This window comes from Ammospiza nelsoni, chromosome 21 (genome assembly GCF_027579445.1).
Source record: "Ammospiza nelsoni isolate bAmmNel1 chromosome 21, bAmmNel1.pri, whole genome shotgun sequence".
NCBI lineage: Eukaryota > Metazoa > Chordata > Aves > Passeriformes > Passerellidae > Ammospiza > Ammospiza nelsoni.
Genome location: NC_080653.1, coordinates 6,271,566 through 6,287,693, shown reverse-complemented (window position 1 = coordinate 6,287,693; position 16,128 = coordinate 6,271,566). Strand labels below are relative to the sequence as shown.

The 16,128-nt window shown below is 48.4% G+C and overlaps 1 protein-coding gene across 1 annotated transcript in view; it reads right to left on the bottom strand.

Annotated features, from left to right (window-relative positions):
- TAF15 (TATA-box binding protein associated factor 15) overlaps nucleotides 1–16,128 on the bottom strand; it is a 504,826-nt gene that overhangs the window by 148,974 nt on the left and 339,724 nt on the right. The gene's annotated exons all lie outside the window — the stretch shown is intronic.

Below are 16,128 nucleotides of genomic sequence, written 5' to 3'. Positions count from 1 at the left end.
GCCGAGCAGGGCTGGCTCTGAGGGAGACAAAGAGGCCCCTTAGTGCCTACCTGCCAAGGGGCTGGAGGTGCCCAGGTGAGGGATCAGTGCTGTGGTGAGGATGAGGATGAGGATGAGGATGAGGATGAGGATGAGGATGAGGATGAAGATGAGGATGAGGATGAGGAGCAGCCAGGGGCTGCTGTGAGGACGGGATGATGGCAGCCCCTCGTGTTTGTCAGCAAGCACAGCGGCAGCCGTGGCCTGGCCCAGCTCAGGCCTGTCTTCTCCCAGCAGGCCAGCAAGGGATTTACATAATAAGGGGCCTATTTTAACTTTGCTCCATTGGCTGCTGACAAGATACAATATTTTTGATTAAACAGCTTCCCAGGAAGGAGCCGCTGCCTTAAACCGCCCGCACTTTGTCTGACCCCATGTGATCTCATTAGCGGCCCCCTCAGACATGTCTGATGGCATCTGAAATTCATTTTTTCCTCCTTCCTCTAAACGAGCTCTTCAGGGCAGGGCAGGGCCCTCCTCACCCCCATGCTGTGTCCAGCTCTGCATTTCCCAGCCCTGAGCAGGGCATTCCATCAGCCCTTCAGTCCTGAGAGGCTTTTCTCCAGCTGCTTCCCTCCCTTTCTCCTCCTCCTTTCCTCCCCTATCAATCCTTGAGCTGCCTTTTCAGTTTCTCTGGATCTCACACCATCTGTCTCTCTCCTTGCTGCTGTCTTTTCCCTCCTCTACTGACCAGCCCAAAGAGAGAGATAAATCTCCCAAGCCAAGGAGACCACGTCCTCCATATATATTTGTGTAACAGTCAGATGCTACGGCAACAAAGATCAAAACCAGCAGGGAGCTCGACAGAGAGATTCAATAACAGCACGGAGTTAGACCGATAGGAACAAGGCAAATGAATAGTTCTGATTTTAGTAGATTATTGACTGCACAACAGAGGCAAAAAAAAAAATTTTCCACCAGCATGGCTTAGAGAGCAGCTCTTCTCAGTGCAGCCCAGGAGAACAAAAGGAGTGAAATATGAGAGAGGGAGCACTCAGTGGCACGGCTGACAGTGCCATCATCTGCGTGAGGAATGGGCCTCCCTGCTGGATGAACAACTTGGAATATGGATGGGAAGAGGTGAGATCTGCTTTCAGCTGAGCCTGAAGCGAGCTGGGATCTGCAGAGATTTGGATCACAATCCCACATACCTCCCCTGTTACGTCTGGGCACCAGAGGAAGATTCCTGTCTCTCAGAAGAGTTCTGCTGGTGTGGGGACAGCACAGAGCTGTGAAGGATGCTGGGTGGTGTTTCTCTCCACTCTGACTCTAAACACAGGGCATGGCTGAGCTTCTGCAGTGGACATATCCTCACTGTTCTTTAGCTTGCTTAATGTTGGGAACTGAAAATCTATGGGGTGTGCACATGGTTCTCAGAGGAATCTGCATCAGGACAAGAAATCATCTTTGGTTCTGGTTCTTTCCTGCCCTCAGTAAAGATCCCTCAGTGCAGCTAATTCAGCCTTCCCCCACGTTCACATTTGGCACACAGATTATTTCCTAACAGCCCTTTTGGGGGAGAGGGAGAAATTGAAATGCAGAGCTCACCCAGCAAGAGTTCACCTGGAAAAACATCCTGGAGAGGCTCACAGTGCAGGCTAGGGGGGTAAGGGCTGCAAAGGGAGATCAGGTATGAGCCAAAGGGGTGGCAACCAACCCCACAATCCCCACCAGGTTTGGAGAATCAAGAACCAGGAAGATGTTTATTCTTGCGATGTTCCCCTTGAGCTTTTCCAGAGCAGCAGCTCAGCTCCAGCCACACCTCTGGATGCCTCTGAGGCACCTGCAGGACCTGCTAAGAACAGCCAGGAAATGACAGGTGAGGCTTCAAATTTGGATTGTGCTTTAGCCCAGGTTTCCTGACAGGCAATGTCCTGGAAACAGCAGGAGGATGGGGGTTGACCTTCAAAAGAAGTGACTAACCCAGCCCTGAACAGGAGCATCCGCAACAGAGGAGCAAGCATCAAACCCCAAGACTTGCAAGAAGCGGCAGCATTTAGCAAATATTAAACAAACAAAACCCACAGGGAGCTGCTGAAGCGTCTCTCCGAGAGCCTGGAAACCTGCAGACTGGGTCAGGAGCGATGTGGAGCCGTTTAGAGCACTGAACTGGATTAATTGGAATACCAGCAGGTTGAGAAGTTGGGATGGCGCATGAATATGGGGTGTGAAGGATATCTCATCTCTCTGCGCTTAATTTCAGCCAATTAGCACCCATCCTGGGAAGGGGGGGAGCTGTTAAGTGCTGAATAACAAGAGTGTGAGCTCAAGTGTGAAGAGGTACAAGCAGGAACAGAAAGCCCCTTTCAGCAGCATCTCTGTCAATATTCAGCGACTGAAAAACACGGTGAAATTATTTCTCCTGCATTCTGGGAAGGGAAAGAAATCTTACAGTACAAACACACTAATGGGCTTCGCAGGGATCTGAAGGAGGATTGGTGTGGTATTAGAGCAGGCTGCATTAGGGGGGAAAAAAAAGAGCAAGGAAAGAGACAGGATTTTCAGGGAGATTTCATCCAAATCGATGAAGTGAGAACTGTAAAGGGGCAGCATTCCATGGGGATGGAGCTGGTAATTGGCCCACGCAAGGCCAAACAGAGAAAAGCACTCAAAATGCAGGCTGGAAGGGGAGCACGTGGATGCCAGGTTCCCTTCGGGCAGGGGCCAGGAGAGACCATGGGGAGAAAAGTTTCTCCTGTGCTAATCCTGTGCACAGATCTGTGAAACCCCTCCACATCCCTCCTTAAAAATCCCTGTGGCTGCAGCACCTGGAAAACACTGCTAGCGCCAAATCAGGAGCAGGCTCATCCCAGGAAGGAGATCCTGGCGTGGCTGTGTCCCATGCAGGGCCCTGTGTCCCTTGTGTCCCCTTGCCTGTCAGCCCAGAGGGATGGGAACAACCTTTGTGTTCCAAATGTGCTCCAGGCCCCGAGGGAGATGAGGGAAGGCAGCACACGAGGTCTCAGCAGTTTGAGAGAGGCGCTGCCTCAACCAGGATGCAGAATGAAAACCAGGGATTGGGGTGAGAGCGGGTCCAGGGGGAACAGACCCCACATGAGGGCTGTGACAGCATCAGAGAGAGTTTGTCACTCAAATCCTGCCTGTTTCTGATGTCTCTAAGGGATAGCAAAGAACCAGTCGTTTCTGAGTTTGTGTTTCCCTCTTTTTAGGAAAGAAATACAAACTCAGGCCAAGAGAAGGAAAAAAAAAGCATCTCAAATGACCAAATCCAGTTTAAAAATAAAACCAAACATGTGAGTTGGGGGGATTCATTAAAAGCAGGTCCTAACTGCTCTCAGATAACCCCAATGGACAAACTTGCCACTAAGATGGGGCAGGGATGAGGAAGCTGCTCCTGGAAAATGTTTCCTCTGTCTCTGAGGGTTCACAAGTAACACTGAGACTGAGCTCACAGCTCAAGAGCTGGACAAGATTAGAATCATAAGGGAAAAATTATTTTTCTACTTTCTCACTTGTTTTTTTCTCAATACAAAAGCACTCTGGAAAGTGCAAACCAGACTGGGAGTCACCTCCTGCCGTGGGACCAGCAGCAGCTCCATGGGGATGCTGATTCTGCCCTGGTGTAACTTCCTGCTCTCCTGGAAGGATCAGGGCTGAATTTTGGCACCCCTGGCTCTAAAATCTCCTAGGGCTGGCTGTGGAAAAAAGCACTGTTTTCACACATACCATTTCTGGTTGCATTTTCTGTCAAGTGTTCACAAAAATAGGAGATAGAATGTTTAGAAGTTATTAATTGGTGTTTTAATGAATGACTAATCAATGCTTACAGATTACTGGAAAGCCCAAACAGTCAATAGGTTGCTTATAATATTCTGTAATACCTTCTCCTGACATGCTTATAATCACCTGCTGAATTATGGTCCTCGCGTCTTTAATGCCTATTAATCATTTATTAATCTTTTATAAGCCACTTGCAAATGAAAGCAGAATATAAACCATGAGATGCCTTCCGTGAGCACCGTGAGTTTTTGGGGGTTTAGGGAAGGATCCATCAAACAGAGACATGATTTGAACCCAATCCTAAGTCTTTGTGGCTTTCTGGGCCATGGGTAATTCCCTACCTTGGGCAGGATTTGAGGGAGAGCAGGACTGGCAAGGGCAGCTGAGAGTTTTGTGGTTCAGGTGATGTCAAAGTGGTGCTCGGAAAAGATGAAATTGTCACGTCCACAAAAGCTTCATGGAGAAAATCCTCACAGGGAGAGAGAGGGAGGAATTAACTTCAAGGCTTAAAGCAAAGAAAGGGAAAAAAATCTCCTCTGTGTAAGGACAGAGGATTGAAGCAAATGGATCACAGGTAGGGGAAAATAACTGAAAATTGGTTCGAGTAATCACAGGAAAATCGAAAGATGCTCCAACACAAAGTATGAGAAAAAGAACTGGTAATACAACACATCTATTCCTCCTCTCAGATAGGACCCATTTTTATAAAAATACCTCTGTATTTGTGAGATCAGACCAGGGTTGCTGGAGCCAGGAGAAGCTCCATCAGCAGTTCCCAGAGGCTGCCATGGAACTGTCTCCCCAATTCCTGACAACTGCAATTACTCACAACAAGCCCTTTTAACCACTTCCAGGGAGGAGCTCTGCAGAATCAGCTACAGCAGGACCATCACAACCATCTCAGGCACTCAGGACCACTCTGTGCAATCCCTCTCCCATTCCCTGCCCTCGGAATGGGCAGGGGCTGCAAGGTCAATCAGGTGATTTCTCCCAACAGCCCAGTGCTGAGGATTTAAGCAGTGCCTGAGCTGTAAATCTGCCCAGCCCAGCCCCTTCTTCCCTGTGTCTGCCCAGACACAGCTTTGCCTTCTGGCTGTTCCTTGTTCTGTAAGCACCCAGCAGTGCCAGCCCGCCATGTGGGAGCACTCAAGGCAAACGGGAAGGGTGGAGGAACCTCAGGAAAGGCAGAGACACAGAAAAATCACTTGAGGGGCACGACAAGCGATGACCCTGTGCAGATTTCCCATGGTCTAACAATGGGTCTTCACTCCAAACACTCCTTTTCCTCAACCTTTTCCTTTCTCTGCTGCCCATTTTCACCAAACCTGTGGGAATTTCACATCTCTGAGCTCTTCAGCCCTTTTTCGAATTTGCTTGAAAACAAATAGTTCTAAAAATTTGAACTATTGGTTCTAAAAAAAATGGTTCTAAAAATTTGTGCACATGGGGTGTGCCAGGCAGAGCCACGTGCACACAAAATGGATTGAAATCCCTCCTTTCCTTTGGGAAAAGCGTCCTGCCTGCCCCCAGCCTTGAGGAACTGTCTCGCTTTTCACCAATACTCTCAAAAATGTGCAAGAAGCCACCAAATCCTCCTATTTCTTGCTGAGCACAAGAGGAGGTTCATGTGGAAGCCCTGGCACAGGGTACCCAGAGAAGCTGTGGCTGCCCCACCCCTGGGAGTGTCCAAGGCCCGGTTGGAAAGGGTTTGGAACAACCTGGGATAGTGGAAAGTGCCCCTGTGATGCCTTAGGATTTAGAATTTATATTTTTCAGATCATATACTCCTTTAGTGTATAACTCTAAAACTCCATAACCTGTCAGCTGCTGTTCTCCCATTTTATTCAGACACAACAATTCCTCTCCAGGCCTGAAACTCAAGGACACCTTTCTGTCTCAGACTCCAAAAAATAGAAATAACAGTGAATTGAGAGGAGCAAACTTGGAGTAAATTATTTAATTACCTGAAGCTGTAATTGGAGGATTAACCCCTGATATGTAAATGGACCAAAGGTATAATTGTGTGAAAAACTTGTCTTGAGTGTAGCCCCTCTCAGAGGCTTTTGACTGCCCAAGGTGCACCTATTGAAGGTCTTTAATAAATACCTACTTTTGTTTTCTTAATTTTGTCCAGCCTCTGTTTCAGGTACCCATTCCAACGCATCAGTTTCTGGTGACCACAAAGGGACAAGAAGCTACTGGAGAGGGGATCCCCCCATGGAAAAGGGATGGAATGAGATGAGCTTCAAATTCCCTTCCATCCCAGCCCATCCTGTGATTTCACGATTCTGAAATTAAGGAGGTGTCATCCCATGTCACTCCTCCTTGATCCAGCACATCCTTGTGCCCTAATTAATTTACATTAATTTCACTCCCTCATTTCATGCCCTGCTCCCTTCTCTCCTCAGGGCTGCTTTTGGGTGTTGTGTTGTGTCACATCCTTAAGATGTGTGCTTGGAGGAACAAACACTGCGAGGAGGAGAAGGAATCAGAGCCTAAATTAAAAAGAAAACATAAAAATAATAAAATACAATCCCCTTGATCAGAATGCCTGTCATTTTAGCAGCACTAAATACATTAAAATGGGATCTGCACACCAACTTAATTAAATGAGCCAATTGGAAGTTGCTGCCAAGTATTAGTTTAAGGTAGAAAATACACTTATTTTGGAGCTTATGCAGATTGAAATTGTAGGGCCGTGTGGGAAATGCTATGCTTTTTTTAAATTTTATTTTGGAAGACTCACAGTTTGGAAATTTATTGCAGTGATCTGAATTTTGTTTCATTATGAGTGTCAAGCACAATCACAGTTAGAAGAAGCCTCTTGGCTGCTTCCCAGCATACAACATCCCTTGGAAATTGTTCTTTTCTTCCAAAGTGCTGCAGAAACAGACCCAGCTCTGCGTGCCCAGGGGCAGGGGATGTGGTTTTGGCCACCAAATGTGGATTTTGGCCACCAAGGAGGCGTTCCAGGCTCTGGAAACATGAAATGGGAGCTGCTGTTTGGTGTCCAATGTCACTGTGGGTGCTGCTGCCAGCTGCAATGTGATTACTGGAATTCATCACACATTCCTGAGCCCAGCCACGCCGCAATCAGGAATTAGCTGAGGAGCAGAACAATTGATTTGAAGCTATTTCCGTAAATCAAACCACCCATTTCAGCTCCCCGACGGCCTCACCCGGGGCCGTGTCACCTCACTGGCACTGCAATGGCCAAGGATGCTCCAAGCTGAGGAAAAGCAGGTGATTCCAGAGGCAAACCTGTGGAGCTGGACTCAGATTTTTCCCCTGATAAAAATAAACTTCTTTGCTTCTGCGTTTTCTGAGACATTTCTTTGACCCAGAATTAAATTAATTCCTATTTTTCAGGGGTGTATTTCAAGATCTGAGTGTGTTTTTTTAATGGGAATCTAGCAGGCTTTTAAATAAGTTGTTCCAAACTGATGAAAGGAAATGTTTCACTTCTCAAATATCAGAGGCTTTGGGGTTTTTTTTCCTGATGTTTCTTTTCTACCCCACTTTGAAAAGAATAATTTGGGGAAATCAGTGTGGATTCAAAATGTCTTCATCTGATGTAATTTTTCTCAAATTTCAGTGTTTTGATAACATTACAAAACTGGGAGGCTGCTAGGTCAAAATCAAGGGGGAAAATCTCTGTGGTGCTTTTTTCCCTCGTGTTCTTCATTATGTGGCTGTTTGCAATCTTCACTTGGGGGAAGTTTTAAATGAAAACCTCACTCTGAGCTGTCTGAGACGAGCAAGCAGTGATGCTCCTTTTAGACAGAGAAGAATTAGGGATGGCTCAGCTCCTTGGAGCAGTGCCCAGCCCCATGGGCAGCACGGAGCTGAGCAGTTTCTGACACCGATTTTGGCAGATCTGTGCTGTCTGCAGCAGCAGGAACCAGGGAGGCATCTTGGGAACAGCCTTCCCCAGAGCTCCTGAGCACCTTGTCAGGCAGAGGAAATCACACTGATGATTATTGGGGAGGAATAAGTCTCACACTTGGGCCCTGCTGTGGCACTGTCACTCCCAGCACAGCTCAGCTCTGCCCCGCTCACACCCAGAGGTTCCAGAGCTCTGCTGCTCCTAAAGAATCCTGTCCTGAGCTTGTCCCTGCTGCCTTGCAGATGCTCTAATGAGCACAGCTGGCTCAGACCAGCAGGGTCCCTGTGCCAGGGGGTGACAGGGCGGGCTGAGGGTGCTGCAGACACCAGCCAGGGTAGCACTGGTCACACTGGTCACACTGGTCACACTGGTCACACTGGTAAGGATGGGCTGAGGGTGCTACAACCATCAGCCTGGGTAGCACTGGTCATGCTGGTGGCACTGGTGAGGATTGGCTGAGGGTGCTGCAGATGCCAGCCCGGATCACACTGGTCACACTGGTCACACTGGTCACACTGGTCATACTGGTCACCCTGGTGAGGATGAGCTGAGGGTGCAGCAGATGAGCAGATGCCAGCCCAGGTAGCACTGGTCATGCTGGTCACACTGGGGAGGATGGGCTGAAGGTCCCGCAGACACCAGCCTGGGTAGCACTGGTCACACTGGTCACACTGGTGAGGATGGACTCTCAGGTCCCTGCTGGGGAGCTTAGAGGTGGCCCTGCTGTTGGGATGATGTTTCCAGCAGGCTCCAGGTGAATTTTAATGGGACTTGAAAGGTCAAAACTGAGCTCCAGACACTCCACAGCTGTACAGAACAGGGCAAGTGCTGGAGTTTAGCTCATCTTCTTTCCATGAGGCAGCTGAGTTATCCCACTGTGGCAAAGCCAGCTCTGAGATTTCTGCTGATCTCTGGCTCAGGCTGAGCCTGTTCCTCACCTCACTGACAGGACCTCAACCCAGACTGACCCATCCTCCCCCTACCTGCCAAAAAACCCACAGAACAAGGAAGTCTGGCCTCACAGGGGTATTGGGAAGGCCAGCAGCATGGCCAGGGAGAACAGTCAGCAGCCAGGCTGGGCTGTTGGGCTGGATGTGCACCACACACAGAGCTGGCTTTGCCAGGGACAAGCCATCCAGCACAGGGACACGGTGTCCAGCTGCCCTCCCACTGCTCACCACTGGCTGAGTGCTCTCCAGCTCTCTCCCTTTTTCTCTCACAGTGCTCTGTCACACTGCTGCAGGACCCAGTTATTAAAGAAATGGAAGGAATTTCCATCTGTGACATCTTGTCCTTTTGCTCCAATCCATCTCTCCTCCCAGGTGGCTGGGAGTTATTAGGCTAAACACAGATTTCATGTTTACCCTGCCCAAGTCACCTTGGGAGTCTCAAAAGCACTGCTGGCCCTGCTAGCAGAGACAGCGGAGTGATGTCTCTCCTCTAAAGTGGGCACCAGCAGCTGGGCACATGAATCAAAGTGCCCACTTCTCTCTCCAGAGCATCCAGGGAGTGTAAGCAGATGGATCTTTCCCCTCTCCTCTCCCAGGTCTCTGCCAGTCCTCTCTTCCCCTCTTTGCTCCTCTTTTCCCTAACTGGGCCCCACTGCACACACACTCCCAGCGCTCAGATGTTGTTATCTTTATTCCATCCCCTGCTGACCCCTCGAGGAAAAGCCAGCTTCAAGCCAGAAGCAGCAGCTTTGAAACCACCTCTGCTGTCTGGGTTCAGTCCAAGCAGCTCAGAGTATTTGTTTTAACTGCTTCTGCTGATTAATGGTTTCTCTGCTTGCCATGGGTGAGTGAGCACCCATGAGCACTCTAGGCCCACAGAAAATGTGTGGAGAATCTGTGAAATTGTGTTCTGACCTTTCAGCAAACACGTGTGCCAGGAAATACCAGCCAGGCTGCGAATGTTAAACAAGCCACAGCCAGCCCTGCATTTCCTATTACCCCAAAGTCCTTCAGACTGAATCCTGAGTCCAGCCCCTGCATCTGCAATCATTCCTGGCACTTCTCCTCCAGTGCAGAACAGCACAAACCCCCAGGAAAGCCCATCCACACATTCCAGTGTCACTCACATCTAAGTGTAGCTGTCCATGACCTGCTACAGCCAAAGACTCTGCTCTCTTTCCTGGACAACTTGCCCAAAATCTTCCTTGGATTTTCCCATCACTGTCTCAGAGAATTAGGTTGATGTGGACCCACATGGGGTGCAGAGCATCCCACAGAGGGGAACTGCCCATGAGATTTTCCCCAACACTTGGAGAGCTGGAGACATTCCCCCCATATGTGAGTCATTATGGGATTGTGACCGTGTTCACAGGGGTCTCAGAATGAGGGAAGAGACGAGGATCTGACTCCATGTTTCAGAAGGCTGATTTATTATGATATATATTATATTAAAACTATACTAAAAGCATAGAAGAAAGGATTTCATCAGAAGGCTGGCTAAGAATAGAAAAAGAAGGAATGATAAAGGTTTGTGGCTCGGACTCTCTGTCTGAGCCAGCTGACTGTGATTGACCATTAATTAGAAACAATCAACATGAGCCAATCACAGATGCATCTGTTGCATTCCACAGCAGCAGATAATCAATGTTTACATTTTGTTCCTGAGGCCTCTTATCTTCTCAGGAGGAAAAATCCTAAGGATTTTTCATAAAAGTTTTCTGTGACATGGGATATACCTCACTGCAGAGTTCTAGCCCATCCCAGGACATGCAGGGTCCGCCTGTTATCCCGGGTGTCATGTCATACCCATTCCATGCTATATTCCAGTGTCAGAAGTTCTATCCATATGGACTTAATGTAGCCAAGGAATGGCTTGACATGCACAGAAGAAACAAACCCACTCAGAGTAGAGCTGGCAGTGAATTTTCATGCAGCTTTTTAAACCTCTAGTCAGTATTGTTTCCCACCTTTCTGCACTTTGGGGGATCAGGTTGGCTGGAAAAAAAAAATCAGGACCAAAGCTGAGGGTGAGATTTTGGAGATGGTTCCCTCATCCGACCGCTTTGTGGTGCCTGTTGTTGGTCCCTTGAATTTGTCACAGGGGATGTTTTATTGATGGCACTTGTTGGGATTCCAGGCACTCCTTGGCCCAGCTGACATCTCAGTCCTAGCCTCCCTCTCATGGCTAGGCCTGACCTTCTCCATAACCATCTCATGGCTGGAATAACAATCACACAGGGGACAGGAGCTGCTTTCCACAAAGGGTGAACTTGGGGAGTTCCCTGCCTCCCCTCTCTGCTCCATCCACCCATGTGTGGCTCCCAGGACATTCCCAGCAAAGACTGCAGAGCCAGGCCCGGCTCTGCTGACCACAGAACCTGCAGACAGCCTCGTGTCTGGGACACCAAACAACCTCCTGGGAAAACAGAAGCAAACAGCAACTCCCAGCACAGCTCCCAGCCCTGGATCTCCACTCACCAACTGGGAGATTTCCTTTCCAATTTGCAGAGAGAAAGGTAGAGAGGAAATGCCAGCTGCTGCTGGGCACACAGAACAGACTCGGGGTGTGTGTTTGAAGCACTAATAACTCCCTTCTTGCTGAAGGAGGGAAAAGACTTTCTCTTAATCCCTCCTTGCATCAATAATCAGAGAGAGGAGCAGATGGTGCCAGAAATGCATAAATATGCCCATTAAAATAAATTCAGAGCTGAGGACTTAGCACCAGGAAAAAAACACCTCAGGAGAGCCCTGTTCCAGCAGGGAACTGGGGCCTTCCTTGTCTGAGGACATGAGAACTGCCTTGGAATGACCCAGCCCCAAGAAATGATCCAGCCAAAGGGAATAATCCAGCTCCAAGGAATGACCCAGCCCCAAGGAATGACCCAGCTACAGGGAATGACCCAGCTCCAAGGAATGAGCCAAGTCCAAGGAATGACCCAGCTCCAAGGAATGACCCAGCTCCAAGGAATGACCCAACTCCAAGGAACAACCCAGTCCCAAGGAATGACCCAACTCCAAGGAAGGACCCAAGGAATGACCCAGCTCCAGAGAATGACCCAGCTCCAAGGAAGGACTCAACTCCAAGGAACAACCCAGCCCCAGGGAAGGATCCAGGTCCACAGAATGACCTAGCTCCAAGGAATGACCCAGCCACATGGAATGACCCAGCTACAGGAACCAGCTCAAATGACCCCATTCCAAGGAATGACCCTGCTCCAAGGAACAACTCAGCCCCAAGAACGACCCAGCTCCATCTCCACAGTGAGGGTGAAGCTGTCACCAAGAACCTCCTTGGCCAGCAGATGTGCCCAGCAAGATTTGCCCTCCTCTATCCAAGGTGCAAGTCCTGTCCTGCCCCTCACTGTCACCAGAAGCACTGGGTGTCTCCCAGGGAAGCAGTGCCCAGCTCCAGCACTGCTACTGCCCCTCCCAGAGTCCCTTCAGCCCTCAAGAGGAATAAGCAGAAGGACAAAAACCATTTGAATGATTGAGTTCTCTCCTACAATTCCCATGGCGAGCACTGTACATCAGCAATTTCTCTCTCTTCCAATCAGGCACAAGTCATACGCTCATTTCTCAGCGGATTTACAAGTTTTTGTCCTACTTCATTTGTCCAGGAATTACATTCTTCTGCAGAGGCTGGCTGAGCAGCTTCCTGCAGGTTTTCCATGGCATTCATAATGCAAAACAGGAGAGTCAGCAGTCACCATATTGCTGACCTTGCAACCTTGCATGGCCAACCCATCTGTTCCTGGACACAAAACAATGATGTTTAAATCACACCTCCCCTCCTGGCTGCAAAGGACAGAGGAACCAGCAGCTCCTGGGGTGAAAACATTTTTGCTATTCAAGGTCTTAATTTACAGTGGGAGTGCTGCCATCTCCTAGAGCAGTGTTTGAAAAGCTGCATCCTGCAGCCCAGGTAACAGCCTTGCATTCTTCTTTTCCTTTCCCTGACCTCATAAATCTTCCAGGCAAAATTTCCATCCAAATAGCTGTGCTCCCACAAACATTTATGCCAAGTCACACTTGGTGCCAAGCCGTGTTTCTCCACAGAAAAGAACTGCATCCCAATATTGCATCAACTCCAGCTCTGGACCTCCAGAAGGGTGAACCTTTCTTTATTTTTAATAAACTCTTTATATGACATGGCATTTATTTCCTTATCTCACTGAATGTCCAATTAATTCATCCCAAGGAACAGGGCCTAATTAACCAAGACAAGTAAAGTGAACTTCCACAACCTCCTTCTCCTGTAAATAAGTTGCTAAGATGTAATTACTCAGCAATAACTACCTCGTTAAATCTTAGATAAATATTCCTTCTCTCTTCTTTGGATTTATTTTTAAAGAAACCTCCAATTAATCTCTTTGGATTTTGCTAGTTCCAATGTCTCAGAAACATGTGGGGTCAGACCATGTTGTTTTCCAGCATCCACAGGTTGGAAGTGGTTGTACATAACAGCAGCTTCTCTCCATGGGTAACAGGGACTCAAGGGGTGATGGAAGCTTTGGATGGCTGAGGAAAAGGAGTTCCAGCCCCCATCTGTGGCTGTGACACCCTCTGGAGAGTCTCACCACTGCCTCCCTTCCCAGGCAGCTGAACTCAACTTCCAGAGGCAGGAACTGCACAGAAAGCAGGAGCTTTCTTTCCACTCCCTTCCTGCCCCCTGATTTGGGGGCCTGATTTGGTTGAAATTCGAGAACATCCCTTCTTCCTTCCATTATGATTTTCATGTTTTAGTTTTGTCAGCAGCAAAGGGATCCCCTTGGAAGCAGAGGAGGAGATGAGCAGAGCTGGATCTCTGTCAGCTGCGATGGAAATCCAGACCACCCTGGCCTGACCACCCAGACAGCTGCAGAGCGCAGAGGGGGCTGAGTGCTGGGTGCTGTGACTCTCCCTGGGCTGATGCTTGCAAACAGCTTCTTTTCCTTGACAGTTTTTCCACAGGCAGCGTGCTCAGAGAGATATTTTACGGTGCCTGATGTGAAACACAGAGATGAAGGGCCGTGAGATGAAATGGGAGCATTAATCTCGCCTGTTGACTCAGCATCACAATAAACTCCATCCCTTGATTGCTTTTGCTCGTGCCTGGAGGTCAGCATTTTCAGGGAGGAATTCTCCTAAAGCTGCTCCCTCATTGTGTGAGGGAGGAAGGGAGGGAGCAGCTGGGAGTGCCAGGATTTTTCAGAGACACCTGGGAGACGTTCCACAAATATTCAGCACGCGTGTCACTCTGAGCTCGTGGGTAATGGGACTGAGAAGAGATCATCAAAGGCATTAAGGATCACCTCTCTCTGTGTACACAGGTCTTAAGGAGGCCAAAACCATGAGATCTATGATTCTCTGAGTGCTCAGGAAATGACTGGATGTGCACTCAATCCAATTTAATCCATGTGGTGGTGTTTGGTCAAAGGATGGACTTGATGATCTTGGAGGGCTTGTCCAAATTTAAGAATCCCATTATTTTATGATTCTTGGTGGATGTCAAGAAGAAAGAAGAGGAAAAGCTGTGTAAACCTCTTTTGGGGTCATCTCACTCCTCAGGGATGTGTAGCTCCACTGAGCAGCCCCCAGGATCCAGCACTGCAGGCAGCAGGACCAGCCCCTCTGGGCACAGCTGGAGATGGGGATCCCTGTTTTCCTGGAGCTCAGGAATGTGATCCCAAAGCAGGATCCATGGAAGACAGAGAGAAAATGCCATTTAGATCATGCCTTTACCCAGCAATGACTGATAACCAAAAGCTGGATGTGAACTCAGGCAGAGGCGTGATGGGAGGAGCCACCAGCTCCCCTCACAAATCCATTTCTTTAATATTATTTTGTTATCTATTTTCTCCTGGTGGGAAGCACAGCCACCCTTGGGGATGTAGAGCACGTGCCTGCCTGCTGCTGGCATCGCTGGGATGGCAGGGTCAGAGTGATCAGATCTCTACATATGTTATTTCCTTGTTCTTCAGCTTAATGGGGCGTTCCACTTTATTATTGTATTTTTTTTTTAATTTTATAAGACATGTTTCATTAAATCTGAATTATGGCAATTCAGGGAAAGAAATTAGCCCATTAAAATTATAATGAAAACATCTTATATAAAAAGGCTGTCAACTGCCATTTCTGCTCTGCTGGGTGAGGAAATAAGGAGGAGAGAGAAATGTGTTGTCTCCAAGCAGGGACAGCACCTGGGAAAGTGGGACCTGCTCTGGAGCAGAGTCAGGGAGAGCCAAAAGGCTCCAAGAGGTTTTTCCATCCAAAAGGTCCATTTCAGGTCTTCAACAAGGGCTGTGAGGAAAGAGGAGCATTGTCCCACGTTCCTGGTTGGTCCCACTTCCTTCTGACCAGATGGACAGCAAAGCCAAGCAGGGAATTTCCACCTGGATTTCAGCCCTGTGAAGCCCCAGAGAGGTTTGGAGTGATGGTGATGGGCACAGGAACTGCATCTTCCTGGGGTTTTCTGGAAGGGAGAAAGTTTTGTGCTGGAGAACAAACGCAGGTCCTCCAGGCAAGGGAAGAAGGAATCTCCCCAAAGCCTCATTTAGGAAGGTTCTGCACTTTCCTTGGAAACAAATTTCTCTTGCTGTTGTCAGAGACAGCTCACACCACCAGGACCAGGCTCAGGTGTTCCCATACAGGGCTTTGTTCCTTTTGTGGCACTGACATTCCCAGAGGAGGAAAGAGATTTTCTCAGAAATAAAATGGGAAGAAAAATGAACTCCCTTCAGCTGCCTCATTGATGGTTAGATGGGGTAGCAAAAGAAAAGCCAGCTCTGTTCTCCGTTGCTGTGATTCCTACTGCTGTCCTAAACTCCTCACACCCTTGAGCAAAATTGTGCTGCATTTTTGTTTTCAGCAAGGTTGTGAAGGTATTAGCTGGAGAAAAAAAACCCTCTGCCTGCAAGGGGATAAAGGTCAGCACTGCTGAAATGAAATAGAGTTTGAAACTGCATGTCAATTAGACACACACAAAAGAAACTAATAAAATTAATCCACTAAACTGCAAAGCTGAAGTAAAGCAACCGTGTAAGATATATAGAGAAGGAGGTGGGGAGGGGCTGGTAAGCAGCAAGAGAAGTGAGGGATGGGATAAAAGAAGGTTCAGAAAAAGAAATAATGAGTAGGAGAGGAGATGGAGATAAATGGGATATTCATTCCTGAAAAGGTAAAAGCGAATGAGATGAGATTGGGATGAAAGGCAGAACCCAAATAGTCCAAAATCCACAGCTCTTGCTGTGTCAAACATGAGAAGGGGGAAAGTTTCCTCTTCCCAGACAAGGTAATTATGTTAAGAGCCCAGGAGAGCAGACCTGAATGTGTAGCAGAGCAGCAGGAGGGACACCTGCATGGGGACAGTGCAGAGTGCTTTGCTCTGCTGGAGTCACACCTGAGGGCAGCTCTGGATGGGTCTCAGCCCAGAATGAGCATGGATCCAGCATGGATCTGATTCCAGAGCTTGAGGGAATGACTGAACAGTGTAGGACAAGGTTTCAGATGCCACAGAAAAGCTGTTGGGTGACA